General features: G+C 42.4%; 1 protein-coding gene and 1 long non-coding RNA gene across 2 annotated transcripts in view; one reads left to right on the forward strand and one right to left on the reverse strand.

Moving 5' to 3' along the window:
• Positions 1–17,879, reverse strand: part of FRMD4B (FERM domain containing 4B) — a 295,281-nt gene that overhangs the window by 176,423 nt on the left and 100,979 nt on the right. The gene's annotated exons all lie outside the window — the stretch shown is intronic.
• Positions 48–12,555, forward strand: LOC115091144. Its single transcript, XR_003856630.1, has 3 exons — positions 48–131; positions 4,244–4,330; positions 12,450–12,555. It is a non-coding gene; the product is annotated as an uncharacterized LOC115091144 (long non-coding RNA).

A 17,879-nucleotide genomic window follows, 5' to 3' on the forward strand; every position in this document is an offset into this window, starting at 1 on the left:
TGCATTCTTCTTTTTCCCATTCAGCACTCCATTTCCTGCTGCTGGACTTCTTAAGAGTGGTGCTCGAGGAGTGTGCGATTAATTGACAGACTCTGCAAACCCCGCAGTCCTGCTGTGGGAGGGAAGGAAAGGTAACCGTTCCAGGCTTGGTCTGCTTTAAACTCCAGATTATTGAGAACTTCTTAACCTTTTTATACACTACAGTATTTTAGCATTATAAACCCATGGTGTACATGAGTTGGCTACTTTGCTTTAAAGCAGAGCTTTCCAAACTGTGTGTCGGGACACGTTAGTGTGTCGCCTGCAGTGTGCAGGTGTGTCGCGCAAGCCCGGTCAACTCTGATGCGAGTTTGGGCTTTTTTTTTTTCTAGAGATTCACTTTTTTTTTTCAGTTTATGGGTTGCTTATTATTGGGTGATTTTTGCTGTCAATCGCGTTTTTTGGGGGGGGCTTGGTGGGTGAAACGAGCCCAGCCATCCTTGCATTGGCTGCTGCTGCCGATGAGGCCTGGCCATGAGGAGTACTGACTGCAAGCAGCAGTGTCTGGTGATCATGGAAGGGAGTGAAGCACTTAAACTGGCAACAATCAAAAAGACGAGGTACATGAGTGTGGGGGCCAGACATGTGCTGGGGAGAGAGAGATGAGTGAGTGGGGGGCAAACGTGCTGGGGGGACAGACATGTGCTTGAGGGGGAGAGATATGAGTGTGTGGGGGCCAGACATGTGCTGGGGGGAGGAGAGAGATGAGGGTGTGGGGGACAGACAATTTGTTTTATTATTGTTTCTCATAAATTATAACAATAACATGAATCTTGGAATATATATTTTTAATATAAATTTAAGGTTTTCATGAGATAGGTTGTGTCGTGAAACATTTTATTTATGTATATATTTAAGGAAACATATATAAATTGTCGAAATATGTTTCGTTCGTTTAACCTTTAACCTCTGGTTTACTAGTAGACTGAATTACCGTGTCGTGAAATTATGTTTGTCTAAAAAGTGTGTCACCAACATGAAAAGTTTGGAAAGCTCTGCTTTAAAGCATTGCAGTGAAATCTGATGGTGCTCCAGGAGCCCAATTCCTCCAATACCGGCTTGGGAAGCATCTTCTGATTGACGCTGTATTTGGCAGAGGAATCAGTATGGGCTCTTGTCAAAGTGAAGACTTAGGCCAGGGCCTTGTTTCCTTAATAGTTAATCTGGCCTTGATAACACAGAGCACCAAACATGACCTTTGCTGCTTTTTCATTGTAGCTAGCATTCAGGTTGCACAGCACTTAGTCATATCAGGAGAAAGTGCAATTAATATGAGCTATATTTTGTAGTCGTGTATGAGGTTTCTTTTTTAAGTGTTTAGAGTGGTATTAAATATAAGACAATTGGGCTCTCTAGTTAGTCAATGTGCCCTGTGTGATAAATGTACTTTGCTTTGAAAAAATGCTTAAATGATAGCGCCATTAGCAAATACACTGGGTGTTGGCAAAAAAAAGTTTGGCTCAAGTTGTCCTTGGCCAAGTGAAGGGTGTGTAAAAGTAAACACCATTGGGAAGTCATGCGTTCCTTTTATTGGATCTAGAAAGATTCCTGGTTTGTTCAGATCATAAGAAAGTGACTCACTGGCTTTCTACAGTGGCTCAAACAACAATGAAAAGGGAATGATTTGCAAATGAGGCGGCATCAAACTATTATTCACCTCACCCTGGAGATGGTTATCTGGGTTCAACCAACAAAGCAAAGATTTTATAGGGCATCCTTTCCATTCTGTGTATTTATAAGTGCTGTAAAATAGTGCCCTTGTATTGGCTGTAGTCATGCGACGACTTGGATTTATGCACAGGCACACTAGGCCTATGGCTAGGGCAGCAAAAATCTGGAGGATGGCATGAGAGGAGGAAGATTTGTCACCTCCTGCTCCTGGTGGGCTAAAGAACCACTTCACACCCTACCTGATGCAGCCTCTGCCTGGACAAAGACAGCCACTGAACCCCATCACTCGATGCGGGGCCTAAAGACTTCCACAGTCCAACCCACCCCTCCTTCCGAACTGACCAGAGGGAAAAGTTGCTACCCTGTCCACTCCACAGCCCTCCTGCCACTTGGTACCTACCAGCCTCATGGCTCTGGATCTAGCAATGGTATCAACAGCAGGACAAATGAGTGCAGGGCCCAAGACATTTCATGCTCACAAACCCCTACTTTCAGCACAGATACCTAGAAGGGATGAGGCCAGTATGTTGCTGCAAACATAGGGTGACTCAATCCCCATGCTCACTCAACCTGCTACTGATACTTCCATTGGCGTCAAAGAGAAATGATATGAGATCTATGTGGGTGGGAAGGAAGTGACTGGAGGTCACAGTAAGATACAGAAATAATCAGGGGAGGGGGTATGATTGAAAATCCACACTAGGAATGGGGAAGAGATCAGAAGTGCACAGGGTAGGGGGAAGTGATAAAAGTCACAAGGGGGGGGGGCAGGCTGGGGAGGAAATGTTCATAGGTCTGGGTGGGAAGGATGGTACAGCAAGGGAACCATCAGCAGAAGTCTACATCTGCCAGTGCATACGACCAGTTTAAACAATATATCACAATGCAATATTAGTTCATGGGACGTCTTTCATATATACATATCCTCAAATTCTTTCAGGCACTGATTTTTCTGTGTGGATTTTTTTGGTGCACGTGGCAGAAAACAGCGGCAATGCGGGATGTAATAAGGACTGCATATGCTAATTAGATACGCACATAAAATCCACGCACACCAAACAGATGCACCATAAGGCGTGCAGAAACACACGCTCATGGCCCTATGTAGTGAATCAGTCAGACATCCCGTGCAGAAAACCGCATGGACACCCATTGGTGTGTGAACACCCCCGATTGATTCTGAGGTTGAAAGCCTTTTCTTTTTCGAAAAAATGAATAAATTAGTGCTCCGGAAGTTGATGTGAAGGTAGGTAGAGCAATATCTAATCCCTTCATGATCGAACTCTGACTACCTGTGAGAGCATAAAATGCAGATCAGCGATTCTGCCTCACTGAGAAGCTGCCTTCTCTCTACCAGTTCCGTCCACTGCTTGGCTGACCTGCAAAAGCATCAAAAACTGGTCTCCACACCAGTGCTTTCACTTAACTCCTGCCCTGGCTCAGGCGATAAAAGCCCCGCTAGTGCGGCTCCCTGCATTACCCATGAATAGATAATCACCTCCTTTGTATGCCATTAGCATGCACTCGCGCAGGAAAAACCCGCGGGTCAGCACAAACTTTTTTCCTGCACACAAAACCCTTAGGGGTAGGTTTTAAAAGAAGAGCGTGTGCTTCCTGGTGTGCACACATGGAAGTGCCGATTTTATAACCTGCTTTGCGCAGAAAAACGCACATACAAACTTGCACTTACTGACTTTTCTAGCTTCAGCGCACTTTATTACATCAGCCCTTTTGAATCCTAGAGGATTAGTAGAATGCTGGTAACTCTATAATAAGTAGTCCCTAGCACAAAGTTGTGTATCTGGAAAATGAACCCAAAGAAAGGGAAGGATCTGTTGAGGTTCCAAAAAACAACCAAGGCCAATTCAGGCAGAGTGAGCACAGCCAAAAGGAACGATCTGACGCTCACCGGTTGTGAAGTGAGAAGACCGGACAGATGAGGTAATTTAAAAAGCCAGATAGAAAAAATGGGGAGAGCTGTGAATTGAAATCTGGTCAGAAAGCTAGGCAGTACAAGTTCAGGGTGAGGTTTTATAAGCACGGGCAGTTTTGTATTGCGCATCCCAAAAGCTGCTGAGAGCCAGAGCAGCTTTCCAAGATCAGGAGTGTTGCGTCTGGATTAAGAAGGATATGAGAAGCAGCATTCACTCAGGTCACTGCATGAAGATGAGAGTTGGGGGCTTAGAGCAGTTATAAAGACTGTTTCAGTAACTGAGATGTGACGATCTTTAATCTGTATGTGACTGGTTCCTCTGTCCTGACCAAGCTGCAAATGCAACAGGTGAATTGTAGCAAGCTGACCCAAGACTGACCCATAGTATTATATAGCTGACTGTAAATGAGGAAAAGTGAAGTTTGTTTTCTTAAGTGAGAAATAACATTTTGTTACAAATTTTAAGAACTTAACAGAACAATCTACCTAGTGCATTTTATTATATCATGTCTAGGGCATGCTCTGCATTAAGTTTTAGACAGGTTAGGAATCTACACATTATGCTGTCTGCCTCTTAATAGCTGTTGAATATTGTTGCAGGAATCTGAATTGCCTTTAAGAATGAAGCCATCTTCCTTCCAAGTCAGGAAGATGATGCAGGCCTGACATTGCATCACACTTCAGCAGGTATCATTAATGACTGACCTTGTTCCTCCCACAGTAGCTCATGCAGAGAAGCTATCTTTTCAGCATATCTCAAGAATGCCAACCCTGAAATGCAATTTGGCAAAGCAGGCAGTTGTGGTATTGGGATAGACTTCCTCATTACTGAATGATGTTTCTTAATTTATGACCCATGAAGTTTTTTCCTTTTCATTAAGAGTTGAACTAAGAGAATAACTATGATGAAAATGATCCAGAAGGTGTGATCGCCTCTTTCCAAAAGACAATTACTCCAGTTTGAAGATCAAGAAGCTACACTGTGGAAAGGAGTTTATTATATACAATAACTGGTGCCAGATGTACATGGGAGTATACTCGTTAGCCCTGAACTTGTGGGGTGGGACCAGAGCACTGATTCAGGAGGCCATAAGGGATAGATCTCTGAGCTGGGATTGGGATGGGAGGATTATCCAGATTGGGGCTCAGGAGTGGAGGGATGAGCGTAGGACATTGGGGCTGCCAGGAAGAGGCAGACTGCTTTTTTTTTTTTTTCCTCAAAAGGATCTACCTACCTAATTTAAAGAGATTAGTGGGTAGACTCTAGGGAGTACATTTTTCAGTAAACCACAAAGTGGCTAGCTGGCTAGGTCATGGCTGAAAAATGGCTACAAATAACCAATTGCAAATAATTGGCTAATTTAGCTGCTCAGTGGCTTTCTGAAAATTGACCCCATGAATATATGTAGATATATATGACGATCTTTAAACAAATTGTCTTAAAACAAATTACTTGAACTAGCAGGCAAGGGCAATCTAAACCGACAAAGGGGTCAGTGGTTTCTGGTGTGTGTACAGCATTCTTCCATTTTCCGTGAGGGTGGAGGGAAACTGGGGGCTTCATAATAGACTTGCTTTCTGGATTGACTGGTCATTGTGCAAGGTGAGGCTCTGTCTGGCACTGTTATTACTGAGTGTCAGCAAGGTGTTCACTGGAACCAGAAAATCTTGTTTTGTTTGGCAGACCCGAACCTTTGGCTGCCCGCTAACTCCCTGCCCTGAGGCGCAAGTGATAGGCAATTACTCAAGCTTCGCCCAGGTAAGTGAAATGTTCCGAGGAGAAATCCAGTATTCAGATTATTGCTCTGTTTTCAGCGCCTTTGCCCACTCTTATATAAGCTCCAGTAAGTGAGTTGCTCTAATTTGTCATCAGTGCTGATTTCCTGCCAGGTCACCAATCTGGAACCTTTTTAAACTGTGGCAAATTGCTTCTTTTCCCCCAGTCAGGACTGGCGGAAGCACTAGGCGAGCTAGGTCTGGGCCTAGGGCGTTGACCATTAGGGGGTGCGAACCATGTGGGGCCACGAGCATCAGCGGCAAAGAGGAGTGGAGATTCAGCGGGCCGCGCGCTGTTCGCAGCCCAGAAAACTGAGAGGTAGGAGTCGGGGCCATGACCTGGGGGGGGGGGGGGGGGGGAGGCAGGCACAAGGCAGAAGGTGCCTAGGGTGCCTAAATCCCCTCGCACCGGCCCTGCCCCCATTGCAGCCAGAGTGGAAGTGGAAGGTGAAGACTGCCATAGGCCTCGACCTGGCACCTTTTTTTTACTACAGAAAACCACCACTGTAGGTCATATTGAGTGAGTAGAGAGAGGTCAACAAACAAGTATTTTAGGTGATACCTTTATATTGGACTAAGTATGTTTGTGACTAGTTTCCAAGAGCTATAAGCCCTTCATCCTGTTAGTACAGTCTGTCCGTTTCTCAATCCTGTCAGTAACCCCCTCCCTCACAACTCTGTCTTGTCCTTCCTTTTCTTTCACATTTGTGTACCCCCAACTCTTTCGTATCTCTTTCCAGTCCCCACATCCCATTCTTTCTCCCCCTCTCTCCATTTCCTCTGCCTTCAGTCCTTTCCACTCCTCCTTACATCTCAATACCCAGCAGCAACAAAGGCCTCATGGACTCTGGCAGTTGGACATCAGGAACAGATCAAGTACATGTTTATTGTGCCTACTGCTGTTCCTCCTCCTCCTACAGGCTTTTCTTTAGAATGGATGAAAGGGTGGAAGAGAAACAGCCAAGGTGACAGGAAGTATGCACTTCCTCAACCTATTTCCACACTGCCACTGCCAATGGGAGAGGTGGAGAGAGAGATGAGATGACACGTCAGCGACCTGCACTGGCCACATAGCAGCAGGATCCTCATGGCATTGTGGCCTCATCCTCTCCCCAAAGTGAGCCTCTGGATGCCATTAAATCCTTTAACAGTGTTGCTAGATATCTCCATGTCATAAAGGTGGGGCGAGTCCATTGACTGTGTTGATTAAAGCTAAGAAATGCAGGATGCAAGTCCAGGCGTACTGTGTGGCAAAATTGGGACTGACTCACCATGTCCTCAATAACTAGCAATCATCTGGGAACCCTAGCCTGTACGTACACATTCATTCTCTATCAGAAGTAACTGGCTAAAAATACTACTAGGGTCACCGGAATCAAGGTTTTTTTTTTAAATCCGGTTTTTAACCTGAAAGATTTTTGATGACTATTTTGAGTTAGGTCCGTTTTATTTAGTTTTATTTTATGTGTTTAATTTATAAGTATGTAATTGAGGATGGTCATGTGAAGCAGTGATCTCGGATGGATGCTTCTGACTGAGCTCAGAGTGCCACCCGCCGTATCCACGAATATTGCTAGCATCTGTGACTTTATAGTTTCTCAAGAGACAATTTGGGGAAATATGTCAATCAACAGATATATGAAGAAGGCTTCTGGGACATGGGGAGACTTGGTGAGAAAGAGAAGCTGAAGACATCCGATGATAAGATGGCCGCCACAGGTAAAACTCATGGCGCTAAGTGCATGGTGGAAAATTTGCCTGTACATGAAACAGAGAAGGTGGCAGCAGCGATAGCTGGTACACTAGACAATATATTGGCACAAATTGATGTTTTAAAAGCTTTGCTGCTTGAATATGGGCCCCGTTTAAACGCAGTTGAAGGGAGAATGGTAGTGGTCAAAGATGATAACTTGACCTTAGCGAGATGGCTTGACAATTTAGAGACTGAGCTGGGAACAAGATGAAAAAAATAGACAATTTAGAAAATCACTCAAGGAGAAATAATCTTAAGATTTGTCAGGTTTCCCAAAGAGTTGGCAGAGAGGAACTCATGGAAACGCTTGTAAAATGGCTGTTGGAAAAGCTAGAGGACGCAGGCCTGCCAAGCCCCATAATTATAGAATGGGCACACAGACTCGGCGGGAAAAAAGAAGGCAATTTATGTCCCCTGGTGGTCATTGCCCGAATAATGAACTTTGGGCAAAAACAACAAATCATACAAGCAAATCACAAGATGGCTAACCTGCAAATTAACGATCAACCCATCCAGATATTCCAGGATTACTCCCTTAAGGTGTCCTCCCGACACAAAGCGTTTGTCCCCATTTGCTCAAAGTTGGTGGAAAAGCAGATGAGATTCACATTACGATTCCTTGCTAAGCTGTGAATCTGGCATGAAAATCAAATGTACATTTTTGAAACAGTGGAAGCGGGGACAATGTTTGAAGAGGGCCTGCCTAAATAAATCGCCAAACAGTTCAATGAAGTGGCTTGAACAGCGAACACTGGCGGCAGGCTGAAGTTGTTCTATGTCTCATTCCCATTAAGGTTTTTTCTAGTTCTTGAGCTTTAATTTGCATTTATTTCTAACTGGTAGTCTTGAAAAATAGTCTAATTTTGACTGTTACATGCTGCTCATTTAATGGATGTATATCTGCTACTAGGTGGCTGGAGATCACAGCACTATTTTTGAGAATGAAATAAGAGGCAGAATAATATATGAGGATTCAAGCATGTATGAGATCCAATGAGCTGAATTCTGAGTGTTGCACAGGGTCATCGGAGAAGGCATATGAATGGCATAGAAGATGATTTTGGAAAGAAGTGTGCATATGATAAAGAGTTGAGAGAGTGAACAAATTATAACATCAAAAGTAGTAGTAATGTAGGGCAAGGCTGGGTGTCCTGCATTTGGTTATGGAAGATAAATGCTCTGAAACAACACTTTGATAATGGATGAGGTTACTAGAATTTTATCCTGGAATGTAAATGGCTAGGATTCTGTTTAAAGCAGAAAAAGGTACTTTAATCATTAGAGGAACAAAACCTCTATAGCCTGCCTTCAAGAAATTTGCCTGTCAGAAGTTGAGAGCAAAATATTGGTTAGAGAGTGGGTAAGCTCTTGCTTTTTCTCTGCAGCTAAAGGTAAGAAAGTAGGAATGGCTTTCCTTATAAGTAAGTCTACAAATTTAAAAGTGGATAAAGTGATTCAAGACCCTGAAGGTAGATTTATAATTATTATTGGCAAATTGAATGAGAAAGCAATCACTATTTGCAATCTTTTCACATCAAATTAATATATCTGTTTTTTAGTAGTTGAACAAAAAAAATTGTTAATAATTAACATGCAAGGCCTCTTATTTGTGACTGGGACCTTTACCTGCCCTCATGACCCGAGGTTAGATAAATCTCCCAGTTCAGTTTGCTGGAAACAGTAAGGAGAAGGAAGATGCCTCTCTGTGTCATAAACTAAAAACATTAGACATTTGGAGAGTTCTATATCTGGAGGTGAAAGATTTCACCAATATCTCAAACTCATACCTCCTTATCCAGAACAGATTATATTTTACTAGCTGAAGAAGGTTTCCATATGGTAGTCTCAGCTGAGACTGGTTCACAAACAATCTTGGATCATGCTCAAATTTGGGTGGGCGTGCGAATATCGGAATGGGAGAGGAGTGAGCGTGTTTGGAAACTTCTGAGTAATTTAAAAAATGACACATTTTCAGTCTTTTCTTCAGAATAAATGGAAAGAATTTGAACTTCACAATAAGCAACATATAGATACGCTATTTTGGGAAACTAGTAAAGCAGTTTTAAGAGGCGAGATATCAGCATATCTGATTAGTAGGAATACTCGGATAAATAAGAACATTTTACAGTTGGAAGACAAAATTGGCCAAGGAAAAATTGGTTAGGAATTTAAATACAGAAAACAAAGCAGAGTATAATGCAATTTTAGAAAGTTTGAATGCTTGTCTCCATTAAAGAGCATTACAATGCTCAGAATTTAACTTCTTCCAATTCGGAAATAAGGCTGGAAAATTCTTGGCAAACACAGTGAATTTCTGGCATGGAAAAACTTCCATTGAAAGATTGAAGACTAAGCAAGGCTTCCTAGTATCTAAGAAGGTGGAGATTTGTGAAGTATTTATTAATCTTTATACACAGATGATATAACAGGGGGATGTATGAAGGAAAATAATTTCTTCACTGATTTACCTTTATCTAAGATTATGGAGGTGCATTTAGAATTTTTGAATAGACCGATACAAGCCTATGACATTTTAAACGTAATTAATACCAGCAAATCCGGGAAGTCTCCAGGTCCTGATGGCTATTTATATGATTATTTCAAGAACTTGAAATCTCAGATAGTGGGACCAATGAGTTAGTTCTATGCAGATGCACTGCAGCGGGAATCCTTTCCGCAGGATTTTAATAGAGCCCATATTACAGTTTTAGCCAAACCAGGGAAGGATCCATTACTTCCTTCCTCTTATAGATTCATATCCTTGCTAAATTGTGATTTAAAAATCTTTGCAAAACAGAATGAGTCTTATTCTTCCGACTATTATTTCAAAGAACAAAGCAGGCTTTGTAAAAGGCGAACTGCTGGAACCCATATAGTTAAATTAGTTACAGCCATGACCTTATGTAACATTCACAATATCCCAGCCATGGCTGTGGTTTTTGACTCTGAAAAGGCCTTTGATTGGGTCTCGTGGCATATATGTTTTCGGTGCTTCAAAGATTTGGTTTCAGGGGGATATAGTAAAATATATTTCCCTACTTTATAGGGTACTGACATCGAATATTATGGCAAATGGTCTTAAGTCTGCAGACTTTTCAATTAGAAGAGGGGTACGGCAAGGCTGCCCCTTTTCACCTTTACTATATAATTCTCTCTATAGATGTCTTGCTAAAAAAATCAATATGGATGCGAGTATTGAAGGTTATAACAGAGGGACTCAAACTTTTAAGGTGATGGCCTTTGCTGCTGATGTGCTGATTTTCCTAACTAGACCACAATTTTCTATAAGGAATGTTTTGGAACTCCAGAAACAGTTCAGCTCATTTGTGTGCTTAAAAATCAACTAAGATAAGTCAGAAGCCTTCGACGTATGTGGGAATATGAGAGGAAATTGGAGAGGGACTTTCTATCGAGATGGGTCAAAAAAGAAATGAACTATTTAGGAATTTAAATACCCTCCAATATTAGTTCCATGTATATTGCAAGTGTTAAGCCTTTAATGCAAGGCTTGGCTAAATCTTTGGCAGATTGACAGTCACTGCCTTTCTCCCTTATAGGCAAAATACATTTTTTTAAAATGATGGAGATACCTAAATGGCTATATGTCATGCAAATGCTACCAATTTTGGTCACTAGAAAAGATCTTAAAGAAGCAGATAAACTCTTTAGAAATGTTCTTTGGAATGGGAAAAAGGAGAGAATCCCCCTGAAGATAGTGATACGGCCTATAGCACAAAGAGGGTTAACTGCCCAAATCTACAGCGGTATAACTTAGCTTGCATACTAAGACATGTTACATATTGGGAAGGTGATTCTTCTCATTTTTCTCCTTGGGAATGCCTATAAAGCTGGTTTGGGCCGATTCAAATTGACATGGGACAAATAACAAAAAATGTAAGATCTCATTTAGTAGTGAATTCCTGCAGAAAAGCCTGGGTTTTACTCTTTAAGTTATTGCACCATAAGCACAAGGTTTCATCTCTCATGCATTTTTGCAATATTCCACTATTTCCCCCAGATATGGATAATACTCTTTTTCAAGGGTGGCACAGGAAAGGGCTTAAGAGTATCCAGTAACTTTTTCTGGAGAGGGCTACTGTTATTCACAGTCTTCAAGATCTGCAAGAGACATTCTCTCGTCCTTCCAGTGAATTATTTGCTTATCTATAATTGAGACACTTTGTCATGAGTCATCCAGAATCTTATTGGGACTTATAGATACTAATACCAAACTGAAAGAGTCTTTCATGGGGGACAAGATAAAGAAGCCTTCAGTAGCAGGTTATAACAGAATCTTAAATATCATAAGTACTACAGAGGAACTTATTGAGCTATATGCGAAATGGAATAGATGGTCAGTTTTCTAAATCATATTAAAATAATGTAATTGTTTTCTCGCATACACGAGATTACGGAAAATGTGATTTTGAGAGAAACAATATGGGCCAGATTTTCAAAGGGATACGCGTGTACCCCCCAAAAACCTGGCCAAAGTACCCCATGCACGCGGCGAGCCTATGTTGAGTAGGCTTGGCGGGGCGCGTAAGTCCCGGGGCTTTCCGGGGGGGGGGGGGTGTTGCGGCGGCGCGTCAATTGGGGGTGGGGCCGCGGGCGTGGTTCCGGCCCGGGGACATTTCGGGGGCATGGCTGAGGCCTCCTAAACGGCTCCCAGGCCTGGGAATCACGCGCCGGAGGCCGACCCGGCGCGCGCAAATTACGCCTGCTTCGGGCACTTCATGCACTGATTAATACACCACGGGTGCGTTACAGAGAAAAGGTTTTTACTGCACCACTAAGAAAGGGCACTTTTAACTCGGAGTGGGCTTTGGGGAGGGGTTGGGTAAGTTTGGGGGGGGGGGGTTACATACACAGTAGGAGGTACGAACAGCAAAGTACACAACACTGAAAATTTTCTGTCATTTCAATTGATAAAAGGTACAAGAGGAGTTGATTTGTACAATGCACTTTCCACCTAGCTTCAAACAAGCATTTGATGTTAGGAGCTGCTCGTTAAGGCCCTAACGCAAAATGATAAATGATCCTGTAAGTTTGAAAAAAAAAGTATGTAATTGAGTTTTTTTGTATTTAATTTTATAAATATGTAAGTATGTTTTTATTTTAATTTGTTTTTGTATTTTTATTATGCACATGAGCTGTAATCCACGATGGATCCTAGAGAATTGTATAATTTAAGAAGCACAAATAAAAAAATTAAATAAAATCCTGTATACAGAGGGCTTCATTATCAAACATTTTATTCTCATTCTCTGCCTACAGAAAAACCATTGATAATTCGGATGCCTTCTATGAAGCTTCTAAAAAAGAAAATTGCAGTTAAATATTAAAAAAAAGAAAAAAATTCCACAAAAAAGGAAAATAACAAAAAGAAAATGGAAAAAGCAGGTAAAGTATAATATTTATCACTTTATTAACTTCATAAACATACATTTTGCCAGTGGCCCTGATAATCATCAAAATATGGCTAAGCAATGCAGGGTCATAGATGAGTAGGCATAAGATATTCATAAATAACATTATAATTTTGGTCCTTTTTCTTGATCCTCATCCTTATACTCCTTGACCTATCCACTGCTTTCTACACTATTGATCATCATTTATTTATTTATTTCAAAATTTTGGGTGTACTGCACTCATCTACTCCTTCACTCTGTTCTATCTTATGGTTCTCTTCTTACCTCTCCCAGTGTACATTAATGTATCCATCCTCTGGTGGCCCTCCTCCACTGTTATATCACTATCTGCAGTTGGTTTAACGCAGGGCTCTGTCTTGGGCTCTCTAGTTTCTCTACACTAGATCTCCACCCATAGTTTTCAGTACCATCTTTATGCTGATGACTAACAGTTCTCTGCACAATAATTTTCACCTGAAATCCATTCTCAAATCTCAGCCTGCTTGTTTGATATTGCTGCTCAGATGTCCCATTGACACCTTACAATTAACTTGGTGTAAGGGAGTATATAGGAAAATTCCTCAGAACACCTTAAGACTGACAGTTATCATCTGGACAGGTCCTCCTTAAGAGCCAATCCCACAAGGGATTCAGAGTCAAGGAAGGCTCCCCTCACTACAGGAAAAGAAGTCAAGGCCCAGAGGGGTTAGAGAAGCCAGGAGTCCAGCCTATGCAAGGCCTACCTATATCTGACTATTTTGTTAATACAAGAGACTACTGAGGTAAGTAGCCTTTATGTTCTACTTTTCTCTTGCCTGTAAATAAACTGTTGTTTGTGTGGAACCAGCTATAGTTTGGCCTCCTTTTTTCTCCTGGCTGTTTCCTAACTGTTGCGTTCGTGCCTGGTTTTGCCCTCGCTCCACCCTCTCTACCTCTGTGGCGACTCCCTTCGGGTCTGACGGACAGCTGCTGTCGCAGCTTCTCCTCGCCGCTTCCTCCCGGAGTCCCCAGGCTGGCCTGATGCTGTGGATCCGCCATGTTTCTGATGACATAAGGACGCGCGCGCTCCAGAGTTTGTACCGGCAGGGGCGCGAACCTAGGGGGCATCCCCCCGTAGTGACATCCGCTTCCACCTTAAAAGGTCTTTGTTTGCAACTATGAATCGAGTTAGCAAGGGGAATTCTTTCTCCGCTGCTCTGCCTCCACAAACATACCAAGGGGTACCCGCTCCTCGGGGGCCCCGCTCTCTCTTCTTGATTTCAGATTCTAAGACGGGATCCGGTACTCGCTCCTCGAGGGCCTACATCCCTGAATGCTCAGACTCCCTATTGCCTGGAAGTGATCGCAGACGTGAACTCTGTGAGTTCTATTGCAGATAGGAACCAGTACTCGCTCCACAAGGGCCCATGTTCCTAGTACTGAAGACTCTCTTCTGTCTAAGACGTTATCGCAGGTATGGAGATCGTGAGTGATTATTGCAGATTGCAGATAGGAACCGGTACTCGCTCCACAAGGGCCCATGTTTCTAAAACCCTTCAAAGACTCTCTTCTATCTCAGAAGTTATCACCTACCTATATTTTGTGAATTACTATTTCATATTGCAGATAGGAACCGGTACTCACTCCACAAGGGCCCATGTTCCTAAAACCCTTCAAAGACTCTCTTCTATAACCCTCCAAATACTCTCTTCTATTTCAGAAACCATCGCATACACAGATATTGTGAGTTCTTATTCCAGATTGCATTTAGGAACCAGTACTCGCCTAAAGGCTCCTGATCCTGAATATACTGAAGACTCTCTGTTGCATAGGAGCCATTACAGATATATCTACAATTGTGAGTGTATCATCTACTGGTTATGTGTCCAGCATACCCTGTCTACTCACTACCTATAGTCTCTCTCTACAGCTCAGCAAACCCAGAGATCGCAGTTCCAGTATCTGAGGGACTTCAGCCCTGCCGGGTACATCAGCTCACTACTGCCACTTCTGGTGGTTCTACTACCTGTCTAAATAAAGAACTATCTGTGTTTGTCTCCATACTCCAGCCTAGCCAGTGGTCCCTCTCAGGATATCCCTCTAGGGGCGTTGTCATCTGCCATCGGCCCAGGGATTCACCAACTTACATTGGGTGCTCTTCTGTATTGTACAGATTGTCATCTGTGGGGAGCTAACTCACTACAGATTGATAACTCCGCCTATGAAGTATTATAAATTGCCAGCTCCTCCCCTTCGGGGTACAGCAATGATCAGATTGCTAACTCCTCCCTTCTGGAGGAGCTGATCATTAACAGATTGCTAACTCCTTAACCGGAGAAGTAACAGATTGCTAACTCCTCCCCTCGAGGAAGCTGGTCGATAACACTAACCTATGGCTGCTCTCAAGCATCCACATATGATGGCAGCAGTGGGACATCTTGATGTAAGTGGAAAGCACAGACAGGGACCCACAATCACAGAAAAAAAATAAGGAATTTTCTTTTCCTTTTCCTAGGGCCTGGTGGTTCCAATAGCTAAGCTCAAATCATAACTGGTCAAGGGGAGTAGCCCTGCCTGCGTAGAAAGGGTCTATTCAGTTAGTAAGGGCTGGACAGGTTAGAAGGGATTATTTTTGTTTTATCTCTCTCTCCTTCTCCAGAGAGGCACAAAGCTTCTCTGCTTGCAGACCACAGAGTGAGAAGCCAGAGACATGGAACAAGTGCTACAGCTCCTCGCTGCCAGACAGCAACAACTACAAATTACAGTGCAGGGTCAAACTGGCCAGCAGCAGACACTGCAAGATCAAGTGATGCAGCAGCAAAGGCTGCTAACCCAGATATGCAGGCCATACAAACAGCAGTAACCAGGCCGCCTCCCTTATCACCAGAAGTACTGAAGATTGCTCTGGGGGAGGAGCCTGATGTTTGTTTGTTTTAGGAACTTTGAACAGCTTGACAAGCAGGCTGGCCAGAGGACACTTGCACTATGTATCTTGGTAACTTACTTACGGGCAGTAGTCAAGATATTAACCTGGAAGGAAGGGCCACATATGCAGCGATTAAAGCAGCTGTCTTAGAGAGGGCGGGACTTACCCCTGAAGCCTATCAACAACAATTCTTGTGGGGAATTCTTTAGCCTAGAGAAAACCCTTTTCACTGACATAAAGATGCCTATTGAAAGTGGCTATGTCCAGAAGGGAAGACCAGGCTGAAAGTAGCCCAGGAAGTGTTGCTGGAGCAGTTCCTAGATGCACTAGGGTGGCCTATGAGGCAATGGGTTTGCCAGTACCCGAACCTTGCTCTGGAAAGGGGGTTAGAAGTTGTGGAGGCCTATTATCTGGCCCAGACAATGCCTGATTCATCACAACCCCAGGAGAATCCACTGTATCTGGCTAAAGGACTCCGGAGTCTGGGGGATAAGAGCTCACAATGATCCTAAGTCAGGACATGCCTAGCTCCAATCACCAGCCAAGAATGTACCATCATGTTTCAAGCCAAACGTCTTATCTTTCCTCCCAAACCCTCTCCCCCTAAATCCCCCTTTTTTAGTTCTGTGAATAACACTGTTATCCTTCCAGTCCCTTCTGTCCATGGAGTCTCCTTGATTTCTCTTTTCTTCTATGCATGCATCCAAAATGCTAAAATGTGGCATTACTTTCACTCATTGCTTGCTTTTATCCTAGTACAACCTGTTCCTTACAGGTCTCCCACTAAACCATTCCACTATAATGTGTCTGAAATTCTGCAGCATAACTTAGTTTTCTTCAATGTCATTATGACCATATAACCCTCTTGTGAAGTCACTACACTGGCTCCCCATCTGGTTCCACATATAGTTCAAGCTTTCCTTACTAACTCACACTGTAGCTTCTTGTTACTTCTCCCTTATCTCTGTCTATAACCCTTCCCGTGAACTCCATTCATGGGGCAAACTGCTCTATCTTTACCTATGTCCTTCATTGCCAGTTCCCAACTCTAAACATTCAACCTTGCTGCATGTTGCAGCCTCCCAAGTTGGTGCATCAGGTTCCCTCTCTGGCCATATGGAAATCCTTCCTAAAGCTTACCTTTTTTGTGGCTGCTTTTAAATATTAAATTTTGTTCATCGCTTTGTTGATTTTAACCATGTTGACACATTTCTCTTTTTTGTTTTGTCTGCATGACTAGATTATAAACTCCATGGAGAAGGGACTGTTGCTTATGTGTATCTATACAGGGCTGTGTATGTCTAGTAGTGTTACAGAAGTGATAAACAGTAGTAATAGTTTGTCAGTGAAATCATACTTTGTTTATTCAGCTTTGTTGGTTTAGGCTATGTCTTTCAGGGCATGTTACTGTTTTTAAAAGATTCTCATTTATAAACTTGCCATGTCTTTGGCTCTTCTCCTTGACTATTATGCAGGAGATGCTCATGAAAACTATCTTCTCATTGGCTGGAAATTAAAAGCGCTTGGAAAGTGGACATGGGAGAGAGACAGACAGGGTGTGGAAATGCACATGTGATTTGACTTGTAACTAGAATTTTCATGACATTTTTAGATAAAGATGTGTATGGCTTTTTTTTTTTTAATGGCACAAATTTCCTTTTTTTTTTTTTCATTTTGTGCTAAAACCACTAATACAAAATGAGTTTATTGGGGTTTTTTGTGTCATTTGTCTTATTATATCAACAGTTATGTGTTGGTTATTTAGGTAAAACTAGACACCATCCAGACTCGACCATAGTCTGTACAGGAATAGTGAACTTTTTAAATTATTTCCTAGAGGCACCCTCTGGTGCCCTAGAACCTTTGTTGTCAACTTTATTAGCACAGCCACTAACTGAACAATGCACTTGCTGAATTACTGAATATTATATTCCATAATCACAGTTTTGGATTTGAAAATTGCACAACATGAAACAAATTTCATTGATGTTTCTCTGTTTTATTAACAGCACATCTCTATTTTTAGGGTATCCCGTGCACTCTTCTCCCCAAATAACTTTTGTTTAGTGTCCTATCCATATCAAATTTTTCAGTTTGCCAGGGGGTCCTGATGGTTTCTTTTCGGGGTAGGTTCGAATCCATGTATACATGCAAATATGCCCATACCTGTTTTGGGAAGTAGGCTTCACTTTGTTTGCATGGAGCTTTGTGTTACAATTTTCAGTTACAGTTTAAAAGCAATTAAATTTTTCATGATCTCTATATACAGTAATTATCATATTTAATGAAGTATAAATTGTTTCTTTTAATTTGCTTGAAGAGGTCCCACAGCACTATCTAAAGCAAATTGATGGAAATGTTCTGCAATGACAATGACCCTTAAGAGCTCAG

Source organism: Rhinatrema bivittatum, chromosome 4 (assembly GCF_901001135.1).
Source record: "Rhinatrema bivittatum chromosome 4, aRhiBiv1.1, whole genome shotgun sequence".
NCBI classification, from domain to species: Eukaryota; Metazoa; Chordata; class Amphibia; order Gymnophiona; family Rhinatrematidae; genus Rhinatrema; species Rhinatrema bivittatum.